Below are 17,181 nucleotides of genomic sequence, written 5' to 3'. Positions count from 1 at the left end.
GTAGGAGGCTTTTTGGGGGAGCTTGGGGCCTCCAGTTCCTTGTAGGCAGGGTTTGTCTTTCTCCTTTCTCTGGGCTGGGCCCCTGCCTTTGTGCTGATGATTGCACAACTCTTCCTAATATGATTGAACTACTACATTATATGACGTGTGAAATATAGGTCAAAACACATTTAAAAAGAGTTTGTGGAGTAGATGCATTAAAAGGAATATTACAAAAACAAATAATCTAATTCAAAAGTAGGTAAGAGGCACGAACAGACAGCTCACGAAAAATGACATTCAGATGGCCAAGAAGCACAGACCAAATGATGATGTTGGGAATTGTACATGAAAACAACGAGATAGATCACGTTACACTCACAAAGATACCCCAATTACACAAACCAATGGACAGACAAATGCCTGCGAGGGTGTGGAGGGACTGAAACCTTACACATGCCTGGTGTGGTTGTCAGCATGTGTAGCCATTTAAGAAAGCGATATGACACTGCTGAAAACAACTGGGAATAGAAATCAGAAAGTGCCCAGCAGTATCTCCACTGGGCAGCCACCCAAACGGAATGAGAAACAAACACCACCAACCGACAGAAGTATGCTCTCTCATATGCATCACAGCAGAGTTCACAATAGCTAGAAGCTCGAAAGGACCCCTATGCACATAAATAGACGTATGCATAAAGACACTCTGGTACAGATGCACAATGGGATTGTTTGCATTTCTAGAAAACAGCAATGGCATCATGAAACCGCTCATGACATGGAAGGACCTGGAAACCAATATGCCGAGTGAAGGTAGTTATTCTCTAAAGTCAAATGCTGCATCAGTGCACTCCTATGAAGATAAAAACCAAGACAAGGCCGGCTTGTGCTCTCAGGACATGCAATCTCTGACACAGACTTCAAGCCAGAAGGTGCTGTGCCTGTAAGTGTTGGTCCCCTCACAGCTGCTCATTTCTGCAAAGCCTCCTGTGGAGACACAGAGGACAGTCCTCGTTCTCTGGGCATCAGAAGCCCAGGGCAATCCTTGGCATGGTGCAGAGCTTTGGGCACTCTCATTCCTGATCTGCCTTGTTGTCAGTCTCCCTTTTGCTTCCTGGGGGAAGTCTAATTTTGGGGGGCTCTTTGGATTTTTGAGGCAAGCTTAGCCTCAGTTGAAGCGTTGGTTTTACACCTCTTCACTTGATGTGGCTTCAGAAGAGAATTCATTTGGGTAGAACGCACGGGAACTGGATGGGAAAGAGAGCCTCATAAGAGGGCGTGCAGATTGGGGAGGGGTTTGGTACCAGGAGAGATAGGAAGGGCTGGGGGGAAGAGGGTGGCATTCAGGGGAGAGGAGGAGAATGAGTAGGGTGGTCTTCTGGACCTAGGTTGACAACTGGTCTTCTGCTTCCTGTCTTTGTGGCAGGGGTTACGGTACTTGGTTTGGTTTGGTGTGTGTTTGGAATCCCCACCTTTGTGCTAAACTCCTGTACTTTCTGGCCAGTGGTTGAATTGACCAGTTGGCTGTGTCAGAGCGTGCCGTGGGTGTGTTTCCTATAACCCTGAGGATCGGGGTCCCATTTCTGGCAAGAGGCCGATCTCACCAGGCAGAGAAACCTCCTCTAGGGTCATGCTGAGCCCTCTGTTTAAGAGCGTGGCCCTGGCACGCCATGCGTTCTAACTGTTCTCTCTCCGTACGGGCCACCATCCGGTGGCTTGGGTATTGTAGAGGTCCTCAGCTGTCCCTTTGAGCTCGTTCTAACAGTATAGTCACCACACCCGCTTAAGAAGCACAACCAATGCTCTCAGGAAAAGTGTCATTTGGGTGTTGTGCCATTCACAGCTTCTACTCGGATTGAGAGACATGAGCCATGGAAGGCCCATCCAGGCGGACACACGGGACCTAGGAGCCCTTTGCATGGGGTCTCATACTTCTTTTCCTAAATGCCAGTGACTGAAGCTCAAGATTTTCATCAATTCAGTGGCTCACAGAAGAAAGTCATCGTGTCCCCAGGAAGGGACGCCCACCCACACAGATCCTTCCCCTGTGTGAAAGCTTGGGACCCCAGAGGGGTGCAAGTGACTGGCCCAGAGGCGCCTGGCCTCTGTCCTAGGCCGCGCCATCCTGGGCACTGACTTTGAGGGTCTCAAAGGCAGAATGTGTTGTGTGCTTTCTCAGGTGGTTCTGTTTGCACAGGTGCACTGCAGGTCGCGGGCCCCCCACAGCGGCGGGGCTTCCTGAACCACCTCAAACCAGGGGTCTCCAGGGAGCTGGGCTGGGGGATGGGCGAGGAACCAGTCATGAGCCCTAGAACTCCTGGCAGTTCAGCTGGTAGGTGTGGCAGGTGCATTGATGGTGCCCAGGCGGTTGCCTGGCTGAGCTTGTCGAGGTCCCCAGTGCCCGGGGTCAGCCAGGGAGAGGAAGGACCATCCTAGGAATTCCCAGGGCGATTGTGGGGGCGGTGAGGGCGGCAAGTACCCGGTGGGCAGGGGGCTCCCAGGGAAGCACCGTCCATGGACTAAGCGCCTGTACTGTGTCCTTTCTCTGGCCTTGCGGCCTGGGGGACGGCGGAGGGGGTTGAGGGGAAGGGGCCATGCCAGCCAGCCACTGGGACCTTGAGAGCCCACCAGCTTCCTGATGGTGCTGTTCCTGTCCTTCCAGGAGGCAAACCTTGTCCAGTAGGTTCTTTCTCCTCCTTCATGAGCTGCAAGGCAGGGCGGTCCGTGAGGCGTTCAAGGCGATCAGCAGCGACGTGAGCATGTGAGAGCGCGTGGGTCGGGGAGGGGGTGACACCTGGACCTGGCACCTGTCCTCTGCCCTGTGGTCGCCTGACAGCGGACACTTGGAGCCTGCTTCAGTGGGGCCTTGATACCGTGCTCCGCCAGCTCTCCATCGGGGTTCGGAACAAGCAACGCTACTGGTTTCACAATCCCAGGCACCCGCGGTGCAGTCAGGACGACTGACCTCAGAGTGAGGTGCCCCATTTGTCTGCCCTCTGAGGCTGGAGGAGGAAGGGTGGGGTCGTCACGATCTCTCCAGCACAAAATAAAACTGATTCATGGATTCTGAGCCAGGCTCTTCTCTCTGTTGGGTCGCCCCCAGGGGTCCCCAACCTGTATTTGCAAAAGACTGCCAACAAGTCAACCAACGCACTGCCGTTGCCAGTTGTCGATGCCAACTCACTGGAACCCTAGAGGACCTGGTAGAGCTGCCCTTGTGACTTCCCCAAACCCTACCTGTGAAAGCAGAATAGAAACCTCTGTCTGTCACCTGAGGAGCAGCTGGTGGTTTCAATTTGCGGGCTTCTGATGGCTGCCCAATGCAGAATCACTTTGTCACCGGGTCTCCCCTCCTCAACACATGATGGGCTAAATGACCTCTAGTTCCCAGAGCTCTCTGTGCACGACCAGGAAGTGATCTTCAACACATGCCACTGTGTGAACAAAGAACAGTGCAGAGCTGTACCCTCAGTGCCACGCCCTCTCTGAGACACAAGAGGAGTGTGTGTGCTTCTATTGAAAGCATAGATGGCCTCATGCCAATAGAGGTGATTCCTATTCCAGCAGGTCATTGCTGGGAGGAAAGTATAAAAGTGGAATTACTTTGCTTTCAGTGTTTGGTACGGGAATAGCAAATACAGATTTGGTAAATAAAAATCTAAAACAAGCTCTAAACATGGAGCAAAGTGAAGCACATATTTCTGGGTCGGTGGTCCAAACGTGCCCTTGAGTAATCAGTTCTGACCCATAGCCCCCCAGTGCTCAACTGATCCAAACACTGTCCGATCCTGAGCCATCCTCACAGTGGTCCCATTCCTTGAACCCGTTGTTGCAGGCGCTGTGTCAGTTTTTCCCATTCAGGGCCTTCCTCTCTGTCACTGCCCCTCTACGTGCGCCAACCATGCTGTCCATCTCAAGGCACTGGACATGATGACATGTCTGAAGTATGTAAGACAGACTCTTGCCCTCCTTGGCTCTCCCCAGCATGCTGGCTGCACTTTGTCTGGGAAAGATTTCTTTGTCCTCTTGGCAATCCGTGGCACTTTCAATATTCTTCATCAGCACCACCATTCAAGCACATTATTCCTTCTGTTTTCCTTATTCAATGTCTACCTTTCACAAGCGTGTAAGACCATTGGAAATAAAATGTTTCTATCAAGCATACCTTGTTCCCCAAAATACCTTCCTTGTTTTCAGTACTCTAAAGAAGCCTTGTGCAGCAGATTAACGCAATGCAAGGCACCCTTTTTATCTCCTGACTGCTGGGCCCATGAGCACTCATTGTGGGTTTGAATGAGTCCAAATCTTTCAGTTTTAATCATTTCTCCTGTTATCATGTTGGCATCTCTTAGTCCGGTTGCAAACACATGGGTATTATATAATGCCACATTCATCCACACTTTAGGCTACAGGTTATTTTTCTGAGTTAAGATTTATTCCAGAGGTCAGGCACTGAACTGAACCACTGTCTGGGGAACAATTACACTCACATGCACCTTATTTTACAGAAGAACAACGGAGAAAGTAAAAGAAGGCCCACAAGCTCAGAGCTTAGTAGGACTCCAGTCCGCTCAGCTGTCCTTACCATCTGCATCATCATTTGCTTCAAGCCCTTTCCCAAGTTTAGCAAACAGGTTGTGTCATCTGCAAATCTCAGGTTGCTAATAAGCCTTCCTCTAATCGTAATGTCTCCTGGTGCTTCATAGAGTCCAGTTTCCCTGATGATTTGCTCAGCATACTGTTTGAATAAGTAGGGTGAGAAATACAACCCTGACACACCCCTTTCCTGATGCTAAACCATGCTGTGGTTCCTTGTTCTGTTCACACAGCAGCTGCCTCCTGATTTTTGCACAGGTTCAGCATGAACACAATGATGGCTTCTAGAAGTCTCATTCTTGTCATGGCTATCCATAGTAGGTTATGATACACACAGTCTAATGGCTTAGCATAGTCCATGAAACAAAAGTGAACATCTCTCTGGTATTCTCCATTTGAGTCAGATTCCATGAACCCCTGACTGCTACCTATCAATGGACTGCTATAACCATTGTTGAATGATCTTCAGTAAAATTTTACTTACATGTGATATCAATGATATTTTTTAATTGAGCATTCTGCTTGGTCACCTTTCTTTGGATTGTGTACAAATCTGGATCTCTTCCAGTCAGTTGGTCAAATTTCAGGTTTCCTGGTGTAGGCCAGTGAGTGTTCCCCGTGCTTCATCAGCTTCTGGAAACTTTTCAATTGTTATTCCAACAATACCTGTAGCCTTGTGTTGTACTTATGCATCTAGTGTGTCCCCTAGTACTTCTTCCTTCAGCATTATTGGTTCCTACTCAGGAGCTACTTCCTGAAATGTTTGAATGTTGACTAGTTCTGTTGGAGACTGGCTGTGTATTCATCCATCTTCTTGTGATGTTGCCTGCATCACTCAATTTTTTCCCCATACAATCTTTCAATATGGCAATTCAAGGTTTGAAGTTTTTCTAGAGTTTTTTCAAGGTAAAGGTATATACGATATGCTGGCTGCTTTCTTCCTTTTTCGGTTTTCTAACTTTGGTCTTTGTACATTTCATTCGAATAGTTTACTCTTTCTTCTCAATCTTCCCTTTGAAATTTTCTGTTCAGCTCTTTGGTTTCATTTCTCTCATGTGCCTTCGCTAGTCTCGAATTACTGGCGTGCTCCAGAGTCTCCGCTGGCATCCACTTTGGTCTTTTCTCTCATTCCTGCCTTGTTAAAGCTTTTCCTTTCTTTATGAGTGTTGGTCTTGATGTCATCCCACAGCCCGCTGAGTTTCTAACATTAGGGTTGAATGCAGCAAATCTATTCTGGAGATGTCCTCAAAATCCTGGTGGGATGTCATCGAGGTCGTGTTTTGGCTCTTGCGGACTTGTTTTCATTTTCTGCCATTTGCATATCAGCGATTAATAATGTATTGCACAGTTAGCCCCTGGCCTGGTTTTAGCAGCTGCTATTGAGTTCCCACGTGTTTTTTTTTTCCAAAGATGTCGTCGATTTGATTTATCCCCATTGCACCTGGAGAAATCCACGTGTATAGTCGCCTTGGTATTGTTGATGAATAAGTATTTGCTATGAACAAATCCTTGTTCCTGCAACGTTCTGTCATGCATTCTCCAGCTTCATTTGTATCACCAAGACCATAATTTCCAAGTATTGTTTCTTCCTCTTTGCTTCCAACTGTTATATTCGAATCATTATACATTATCAATGCATTTTAATTGCTTTCTGATTGAAGATCACTCCTGCCATCACCATGGCGACAAAGGGCACCCATGACACAGTAAGGCTGGCGGCTGGCCTTGCTGACTTACTGGCCCTTGCACGCCTGAAAGCTGAAGAAGTAGGCTGCATCGCACTGCCCTGCCCCGGCCCACACGTGTTGCACGCGATCCCATGCCGCCTGAGGTCAAGGCCACCAGCGCCACCACCCAGGCTGCTCCGGGGTGGGGTCACATATCAGGGGCTGTGGTGACCTTGCCATGGACGCTAGCATCCCATGAATCCCTATCATAAGGGACTATGGACCCACCTTTATCTCCTGAGTCACCCCCCATGGTGGCATCCTGGTTAAGCCTTAGGCAGTGATCAGCAAAGTCAGCAGTTGGAGGGCACCGGCCACTCTGTGGGGAGAAAGCCCCGACTTTCTACTCCCTTAAAGGGTTTCATCTCCCAAACTCACCGGAGCAGGTCTAACCTGTCTGGCAGGGTTGCCGTGAGTTGGCAGTGAGTGTGGATTTCGCTAGGACACCTGAGTGTCAGCCCGGCCACGCACCAGAACACCGGCCTGAGAACCTGTGAGGTGTTCTTGGCCAGCCTGGGAACCGCCTTCTCTGGGTTGCTGGCCTTGCAGCTGCAGAGATTTAGAGGGTGAAAGAGAGGCGCCCAACAGGAGCTCTACAGATGGCACCCAGGAAGCCAAGGGGCCAGCCTCGCTCGTGCGCACGCGCATTCCTTGCTGAATTGGTGTATGTGCTGCCGCCACTGTAAAAAGTCCTCCTGGGTCCAGCACCGAACCTGGCGCAGTGCAGCGAGTCAGGACCAGCAGGGACTTTGCGCTGAGGCATCAGACAGGCTCCTCAGGGGAGGCCGGAAACGAGGATGACTATGGAAGCAGGAGAGGTGTTGGGCAGAGAACCTTCTGGAGGGGAAAACACCAGCAACCACAGGGTCTGGCCCCTGATGGCCACCAACATGGACTAAGACCACTGGGCAAGGCCCATCCCAGGTGAAGGTGATTCCAGAGGACACCTCTGCTCTTTCCTGCAACATGCCCACCTGCATCCAACCCCGCTCAGGTTTGCACTGGTTCTGGGAAGATCACCTATTGTTTCCTTTGCATTCTGTTGCACATCCTCACCCTGATGACATGTGGAAGACCCCTCCCCCATCTGTCAAATTCATTGATTTAACTTCATTCTCCGTCTTGCGCATGACCATGGCCGAACCCCTTGTGCTAGTTGTGTGCACATCCCACTCCACCTCCACCCAATCCCAGAGAGTGAGAGCAGGAGAGAGTGATGAGGTGCGGAAAAGAGAGGAGAGGGGGAAAAGGAGAGGAGAGGAGAAGAGAGGGGAGGAGAAAATAGGAGAGGAGACGAGAGGAGAGGAGAGAAGAGGGGAAGATAGGAGAAGAGAGAAGAGAGGAGAGAAGCGGGAAGACAGGAAGAGAGGGGAAAGGAGAGAGGAGAGGAGGAGAGAGGGAAAGGGAGGAAAAGAGAGGGAAAGAGAGAAGAGGAGAGAAGAGAGCAGAGGAGAGGAAAGGGGAGTAGAGGAGAAGAAAGGGAAAGAGGAGAAGAGAGGAGAGGAGAGGAAAGGATACAAGAGGAGAGGGGAAGAAAGGAGAGGAGAGGAACGAGAGAGGGGGAATAGAGAAGAGAGTGAGAGCGAGGAGAAGGCACTCACAGGACTCCTCCTGAAGAATCCCTGGAGGCCAAACAGTGAGGAGTTGAATTGCTCACCTCAAAGTCAATTTTTCAATGTGTCTCATGAGAAAATTGAGAATTCTGAAACAAGTTACTATCAATGTTCACAAAGAAAGTAAAAGGGAAAATGAAATTTGGTGATATCTAGTATAAAAATTATAAATGTGTTTCATGTGTTGGTGACCCCCAATTACGTAGATTGATTTGGACATATGAAAATTAAGTAATTTTAAATGAAGGATAATTGCATTTTATCTTCAATGTAGCTGACATTAAAGAGGCTCCAATGGCAAAGAGCACAAAATTGGAAAGCAATACAGACACTTGTGTTGAAAACACTAAACAGGAAACGGGGCCTAGTATGAACACAAAGGAGAAACGGTAAGGTTGCTGCTGATTTTCTAGAGCTACTGCTCTTGTATCATGTCTTGGTGTCTATGGCAGTAAATAGCATTGAACTGATAATGAGGTTCTATAGTCTGAAGTCTCCTTTTAAGAAAATAAACTCAGTGCCAACGAGTCCCTTCTGAATCCCGACAGATTGGAACTGGGGTCATGGTTACGCAATCAGGGGTGACATGAAAAGTCAGCAGCTGAAAACCACCAGCAGTTCTGTTGGAGAAAGATCAACCTTTCTAATCCTGCAAACAGTTCTCTCAGAAACTCACAGGGGTGGTTCTACCGTGCGCTGTAGGACTGTTATCAGGCAGCATCAACTCGATGGAAGCGACTCTGGTTTTGTGTGCGTGTGTGAGTTTCTGAGACTATAAATCTTCATGGGACCAGACAGCCTCCCCTTTCTCCCACAGAGTGTCTGGTGCATTCAAAGGGATGCGCATTGAGTTACCTGCCCAACAAGGAACCCACTGGGGGTGAAATGGGCTTGATTATTCTCTGAGAAAGAAAGTCCCTTAGTGTTATCCCCTCACTACACTCATATAACTCGATGTATTTCCCAGAATTCAACAAGTGTTATCTCTTCTCCAACCCAGTGGAACATACCGAGGATTATTTTCTTCATTCTAGAAATGCACTAATTGAGTAAAAGGTAAAAGTCATTGAGCATTAAGCTCATGATAATTAACTGCAAGCAGCACTGTGGTAAAAATTGTATAATCTGAAGCATTTATACTTTTCAGCTGATTTGGATATACGTCCTTTTGTACAGTTCATGATACCAAAGTGGACCAAAATTGAAGTGAAATATATCCGTCTATAAAACCTACAAAATCAATATGCATAGTAAGTCCATTGGATCTGTGTATACCATCAGAGCTTTTATGTTCCTGAGGAAACAGAAATTAAAATTACACTGCTTGGAGAGAGATAAGATTATTTGTTCTGAAAATAATTATCCCTGCAGTAAAACACTCTTAATCTTCAAGAAAGGAGCTTCTCTATTATCCTGATAGGGAACAAGACCTACATTGGGGCCAGGGAATCACTCTGTTTCCATCGGAGTGTCATTGAAGCTGTGGGTATTTCACATCTTCCTGCGCAGTACACATGCGAGTGTTTGCTTTGAGTGTGTTGTGTGATTCGTAGAGTTCTGACATCAGACAGGGCTCCTTAATTTGTGTTACAGGCAGAAGCGTCTTCAGGAATAATTGCAACGGTTTTTGATATTGTCTGAGCAGTTTAACTGGATCTGAGGAAAGCTGAGGAAGAAAAAGCAAAACTAGAGGTGGGTATCCTTAGCTTCATACATAATCACCCAGTCTCAAGTAAGAATGAATGCAGAGAGAGCCTTTAAGCTTGTGGTAGATACAGGGGAAGTCTATGCTTCTGTGGTCCATCTCAATGAGGGTCTTTGTCCCTTTCATTTGTAATGTAGTGATGAAGAATAAAACCAAAAATAGATACATGAATGCAAAACAAAGAGCTGGAAAATGTCACAAATGCAGCTCTTATGTTGCACATTATTTTGAAGCAAAGCCAAGCTGACATTCCCAGAAAGTTTTCATAAACATTGAATCTGAAGCAGGTGGATGGCAATGAGTTTGCATGGCTTAGGGATCAGGGCGGGGCCACAATTTGAAACCATTTAGTTACCAAGGATGTTTTGTAAATGGGACGTGATAAACTTGGCCCTCTCTAAAATCATTTAGCACTGACTGACATTAACAAGTGTTAAAGCTATTACTTTTCTACCGACATGGGTCTCATCTTGTGTTTCTAAAGGGGGTAGAAGTTCCACAAGGCAGTATGGGTGGGAGCTGAGTGTAAGACACAGAGCTCAGTAAAGTGATGCACTTGCTTGTGATTGGACTGCAGGCAATATACTAATATTCTAATGTAAATTCCATAATAAACTTGTTTAAAAATAAAAACAGTGATGGGATGCAAAGCACTTTCTTGCACTCTAAACATGTAGTTACCCATTAAATTAAATTCTCAAGCAAAAATTCTTAAACTTAAGAGACAAGGGACTGTTGAGGATTGGAATCAAATCGACCAGGTTGGCCTGCACTATCCAGTCTTATTTGCTTCCTTCATTTTAAATAGAAAAATCATTCTTTGTTAATGAATGCCCTTTGCTAGAATCATTCAAAGCTTGACATCTAAAGACCAAAAAGCAGAAGAAAATAATTTATGGGAATGCTGAGATATACAGTTCTGCACACGTTTGCAATTTTTGTTGTGTTAGTTTGAGTAGAGGAGAGGAAAAAATCCATAGAAACTCATATGTGCATAAGATAGAGTTTTATTCACAGGGAAATTGTACATTAAGAAAGTATCCTAAACCAGTCCAATCCAAGCCCACCTGTCAAAATAAGCCCATATGCCTGATACCAATCTATAAGTCCTCTTCAGACTCATGTAATGCATGTAGTGTCGCCCAATGCAGGACAATCACAGGCCAGAGGGTAGAAAGTATTTGGATCCAGTTGTGGTGTAAGCTTCTCAGTGCTGGCAGGTGCCTCCACGTGGCTTCTCCAGGTCGCAGGGCACAGGGTCTATCAGCATAGTGCCATGTGTCTTATCAGTAGAGCATCTCCTGGGGTGTCAGCAGAGTGAGAGTGTGTCTTCTGCCTCCAGGGAGGAAAAACCAGAGTGAATAGAAACCTCAGGAGAGGGCCATGCCCACACAGAGGACAGGACAGACCCCACACTTTCCATTGTAATCCTCTCAAATTGACACCAGATTTGGTAACTGCCACATTTCTTCAAATAGAATGGACGTCCTTGAAGGCAGTCATGATCACAAGTAGAAGACAGCCACGTGCGCAGCAACTAGGAAAGACACCTTCCCTAAACGTGTGTAGTTTGCTGAATTTGCCTTGTGAGGAAACAAGCTTGAGATCCCGAATCGTGTTGCACACCCGTCAAATGTCCCTGCGGGAGGCCAGGGGGTGTTTCCACAGTTGCTCTCTGCCCCGGAAGACCTTAGGTCTGCTGGAGAGAGGACTGCTGACAATGCCGGACCCCCTGAGGGTATCACTATCCGGTGCAGCTGCACTCTGCAGGTTTCACCTTGCTCCCGAACAACTTGCCTGAGGGTTGAAAGTCAAGCATAAAGTCCCTGAGAAACTCTGTTCGTCCTCATCTGGTCAGAGGCCATGGCTGTTCAGTATCCTGCACTTTAGGGGAGGTTTAGTAACAGTGACTGCACTTGCAGTGAAGAAATTTCTCGAGCGTGCAGCACACAGGGCCTACACCACCTAATAAGAATCTGCTATCACTCTGTGGCGGTGGGGTCTTACAAAGCATGTGATGAGAAAATTGTGCATTTCTTTGCCACTTGGTCATAGTTTCAATAATATGACTTCTAAAACATCAATTCCCTTCCCCCTTTGCAGCATACATGTGAGGCTTATGAAGTTCCTCTTTCCATTCTGCCTCGCTGAAAACTATCTATGCCTATTTCTTGGACAGTTACAGATAGTACTTTCTCCACTTAAAACTAAAACCTGCTAACTCATGCAGACTTTAGACCATCAGTCAATTGTGTTCTGTGTGGATCATATTGACGCAGTTATAAATTTTGTATAGGGCCAATGTGCTGAATGAGACACGATCTCCTCCCACTGATTAAATTGCCACCTTTTTTTTTCACAGTGCTGGTGACTAAGATAATAAATGGCCTTACCTACTGGTTACAAAGCCCCCACATTAGGGGATTCTAAACGGGCAACTTCCTGTCCACAAGACTGACACTATTGTACCTGCTTGCCATCCAGTTGATTCCAAATCAGCAACTCTATAGGACAGAGTAGACTTGCCCCTTAAGATTTTTATAACTGAAACCAACTACCACATCTTCCTCGCTCAGAGCAGCTACCTAGCAAGTTCCAACGACTAATCATCATTTAGCCAAGTGCCGTAACTACTATGTCACCAGATCTCCTTACACTAATGAAATCACTCCATGATAGTTATTTTATTGGACTTAGGAATTGATGATCCTTGTTAATATGAAAAGGAATTGTTTCATCGAGTGGATTCCAACTCATAGCCACCCTATATAGGTTTCCCAAGGCAGTAAATCTTTACAGGAGCCAACCGTCTCAACTTTCTCCCATGGAGCAGCTTGTGGTTTTGAACCTCCTACCTTATAGTTAGAAATCCACTCCTTGTACTTGAGAAGCACTGTCATCAGGTCACTTATCGCTCATACCAACCCTACAGGACAGCATAGTATTGCTCCTGTGGGTTTCTGAGACTATAACTCTTTCTGGGAGTAGAAGCTAGCCTCACCTTTCTCCAATAGAGCTGCCGGGGGTTTCAAACGGGTGACCAATATGCAACAGTTAGCAGGCCAATACGTAAGCCAATATGCAAACAGGGGACCTAGCAATCCACTTCATAAGGGGAAAAGGCTAACCACTGTGGTATAATGGGGGAGCAAACACAGAATTGGAGGCCCTAAGCTTTCATTTTAAAGACAGGACTTACCAAGTTCCAAATGTGGATGTTGAGTTAATGCACCAATAAAATTGGGGTAATATTTAACTTAAAGAACTATTAATAGAGTTTATCGTTAGACCATATAGTTATCAAAGGAGAAACTGGACTTAGTGTGACTGGCACATAGTAAAGAGGCAATAGTATCTTATTATCACTATTAATCTCTGGTACTTGCAGCCACCGCACCAGAAGCAGGACCTTGACAGTAAGGAAAGGGAAAATATGTTGTTTGGTTCAGTACCTTGCTCAGGGCCACAAACTCTGGTCCATTGAGCCAAAATGCAGACTGCCACCACAGAAATCTGCTCTCTTTACTTGCATGTGCCCCTCCCCAACCAGCAGAATTATAGGAACAGATAGCCTCAGTGATTCAGGCCCAAATATGCAGGTTACTTTGAATGACAGATCAGGCTTCAGTCTGTTTTCATCCACCACGAAAGAATTGGCAATGGTCAACAGAAACCATATTTAAGCCCAAAATGAAACAAGATCGTTAATGACCTGTGGATTCCTCAAAATTAATTGCTAAGTCTCCTTGGTGTCCTGTCTTCCCCAAACTCCAGGGGTTATTCGTACATAATAGAGCACCACAAAGCACAAAGCCATCCCCTATGCCCAGAAACTTAATTTTTGGTTCCAGGTCCCCAGAGGACTCCCTTCCTCCGATTGCATCCCTCCCATGTGACCATCACTTTAATTCCCTGCTCTCATTCCAGTGTTTATACCATGCAGGTCGCCAGCTTCCAACAACCCAGCTCCCAGGCCTCATGGAACATTTATCTTTTTAGACCACAGGCTACAGGACTGCTACTTTCTAGAATCCTAAGCACCTTGATAGGATTACGGACAAGCTTATGAGGGCCCAGAGTGCCAGGGAAGACAGAAAGAGATGATGCAAATTTCTGCCTCTGCAGGCCTCAGGGAGGCAGCACCACAGGAATGGTTTCCTGGTGTGTGTAGGAGGTTCAGACCCCAGGCATTAGGGCTTCCAGCATAGGCAGAGATATTCCTTCTCCCCATGTCCCATTGATTCTAGAGCCACAGGGATGCCCACCCACAAGGGACCTATGGGAATATGAACATGTGGGTAGCAGTGGCAACCATGATTGGTTGAAGGACCTATGGAAATATGAACAGTGCAGGGAGCAGTGGCAACCATGCTAGCTGGAAGGTCCTTTAGAAGACACGCTCCCACCCCACCCCATCCTCCGCCACCAATTCTTGTATAATACAACAGAGAAGAGAGTCCCTCTAAGAGTAAATAGGATTGAGCTTTGCTTCATCTCAGTGCATGGAGAGGAGATTAGAATTTTAAGTTGTCACCATTCCATAAACCTTCCTTGATATACACATGACACCGATGGCACAGCAGAGTAAATGCACACATTTTATTAGTAGTTAGGGTTTGAGACCAGGTCCAAGGAAGAAAGAATGTTGATCTTTTTAAGTCGGATGGAATCTCTTGTGGAAATTGAAGGCCTCATTTCCTTTAGAGTGTAGCCAACCTAACTGCCAGTTGGACTCCTTCGTGGTTCCCTCCTTGACTTGCAACAGCTGCCTTGGAGGAGCAGAGAGCCTATGGAGAGCACACAGGAAGCAGAAGATTCCCAGGTGGGCTTGCCCCAGTCCAGTTCTCCTATTCAAACCACCCTTCCCACAGGCAGCAGCAGCTCCTGAAGACCTGCATTGAAGACCTGAACTGCATGCTGGGCAAAGAAATTACACTGATCTGCTCTTGATCTTAAATTAGGCTCTCTCTCTCTGGTTTTAAACTCCCCACATAAAGAGAAATGGTGTGCATTAGACTGTAGTATCTAATTCTAACTCCTAAAAGTGTAATTTGAGTAATTCTAGCTTCTAACATACAAGGTATTGTTCATCAAATTACATGAAAACCCTTGAGTTTGCGCATATACGTAAAATTTTTTTTTCCAACTGACCCACATACATAGGATTTAACACTGCATCCCTCAAACCAAGTGCAATGACCAACATATGGCCCTCTCCCAGGGGGACAGACAGCAGAAAAGTGGATCAAATGAGATAGCAGTCGTTTTAAGACATGACAAAAAAAGAATAATTTCTAAATTATCAAGGTGTCATAGGGAAGAGAGGGGAGAGGAGAGAGGGGGTAAATGAGGAGCTGATGCCAGGGGCTCAAGTAGAAAGAAAATGTTTTGAAAAAGATGATGACAACATATGTACGATGTGTTTGACACAATGGATATATGTATGGATTTTCATAATAGTTGTAAGAGTCCCCAATCACATACAATTTTTAAAAGAAATTGAAAAGCTCAAAGCCAGTGAGAACTATGGAAAAATGAAGAAGTGTGAAGTGCAAACACCCCAAAGCTCAAACTTATGAGAATAGAAAACGGACTAATTGTAGATAAATCATTAATGAAAGTTGTATAACCCAGTTGTAAACTGTCTTTCAAGCATATAACTACAAAAATACTGCTCTCCCAACTCTTATCCCAACTGAGAAATTAAATGCTTACAAAATCAATTGACCCCCAACACCAGCAGGTGTGCCAAAGCATCTAATCGTTCCTCTCCTCCCTTTTCAGATCTAGGCAGTTGGTGTTGGCTCTTCCTGATGTAGGTTGATGTTCAGGGTGTTTCTTCATTAGATACTTGGAAGATCTTCTAGTGTGGCTATGGTAGGTATAACTTCTGCAACAACAATTGAGATGTGTGCAACTCAGATGAAAACACTGGACTACCCTAAAAATGTAAAACAACAACTACAAAAAACCATGAGCATAGTGGACCCAGAACTTTTTTCCCCAGAAAAGAACAATCCGAACAGAGACTCAAGTTTATATCTCTGAAAACATATTGCTGGTCTCAGCCAAAGGCATGACATTTGGGGGTTCCGGGAGGAGGTTATTAAGAGAGGTACAAGAAGAAGGAGATGGGGCACAGAGGGTGCTTCTCTCAGGTATCAACACTGTCAATAGTATTAGCCCTATGGAGGGTATAAGAAAACAGAATGGACAAAAGCGTCACAACTTCAACACTTTTACATGGTATAAAGCAATCACCATCACATCCAGAATCAACCACGTGAGAATTGACATGGAATTAGGAAAAATCCTCCTTTTTTTCTTCGCTCAGTGTGTGTATCAAAATGTATCCCTGAGGCTCAGCAGAGAGGAACAGGGTCCACGAGTTACAATGTCTCTGTGGCAGCCTGTTGGGCCACTGCCAGCCATACATGGGGCAGCCATTGAATTTGAAAGAGCTGCAAAGGAAAAATCCTCTTTTTAAGGAGAACATGGAAGTATTCAAAGTCAAAACTCAAACTTACCATCATGGAGTTAATTCTGAATCATGGTGACCTTATACGACAGGGAAGAACTGCCCTTGTGGGTTTCCAAAATGTTAATGTTTACAAAGGTAGAAAGTCCAGTCTCTCTCCTGTGGAGCTGCCTGGTGGTTTCACATTGCTTACCTTGCGGTTAGTAGTCCATCCCATAAGCATTATGCCCCTAAGGTACACCTTCTTTATTGAAAACCAATGAGAAAGAATATACAAATGTATGCCTTTGTGCGCGGTTGTGTGGGTGTGTGCCCAAAATGGTAAGAAGTGGCTAATTTGGGTAATAGGATAAAGGATTGTTTATTTTTCAAAATGATCGTTTAAGTGATCAATTTGTCTGTTCAGTAAATTTGTTCTTTTCTTTTTTTTAATCAGAAAAGAGTGTCAGGAAATTGATTTCTCTTTGATATATGTTCCATTCCTACCTTTCTGAGATTAATGAAGGACTCGTTCTGGGTCAAGGCCACCACTATCACCAGCTGCGGAGATTTTCTCGGCTTCACCCGTGATGGAGCCTTAATTGGGTTCATCAGCTGTGGAGCCTTTCTCGGTTCATCTGCTGTAGCGACTTTCTCGGGTTCACCAGCCATGTTCTTACAGGCCATGTGCATGGGGTATTATTTGCTTTGGGTGACTCATAATGCCAGTTTTGATCATTGCTGCCCGGAACATGCTTTCCCTGGTGCTGAAAATCTGAGGCGCTTTTCCCGGTTGCTTCTTTTGCCTTTTGCTTCTGCAGCGGCGGCTGCTTCTCCGTGTCTTCTTTCTCAGCATGATTTCTGTGCTTTCCCAGGTGGGCCATCACTTTGGGTCTCATGGGACCTTCTTCCTGGCTGTGGCTTCTACTGTCCCCCACAGGAGCCATCTCATCGGGCTTCACTCTCCCTTCTTCTTGGTTAGGGTTCATGTTGTCCCCCAGTGGGGCCATCTCCTGGAGCTTTGCTGCATCTTCTGCCTGGCTGTCACAACTGCTGTTCCCCAGGGGCACTATTCCCTGGGGGATGAAAGAAGCATGTCCTTGG

The 17,181-nt window shown here is 46.1% G+C and overlaps 1 non-coding gene across 1 annotated transcript; it reads right to left on the bottom strand.

Annotated features, from left to right (window-relative positions):
• Positions 1-15,951: 15,951 nt before the first annotated feature.
• LOC142435359 (small nucleolar RNA SNORA5) lies at positions 15,952-16,086 on the bottom strand. The gene has a single exon (XR_012781429.1). It is a non-coding gene; the product is annotated as a small nucleolar RNA SNORA5 (small nucleolar RNA).
• Between the last annotated feature and the right edge of the window lie 1,095 nt (positions 16,087-17,181).

Source organism: Tenrec ecaudatus, chromosome X (assembly GCF_050624435.1).
Source record: "Tenrec ecaudatus isolate mTenEca1 chromosome X, mTenEca1.hap1, whole genome shotgun sequence".
In the NCBI taxonomy this organism is placed as follows: Eukaryota; Metazoa; Chordata; class Mammalia; order Afrosoricida; family Tenrecidae; genus Tenrec; species Tenrec ecaudatus.
The sequence above is the reverse complement of the archived record's forward strand: the minus strand, read 5'-3'. Positions and strand labels throughout refer to the sequence as shown.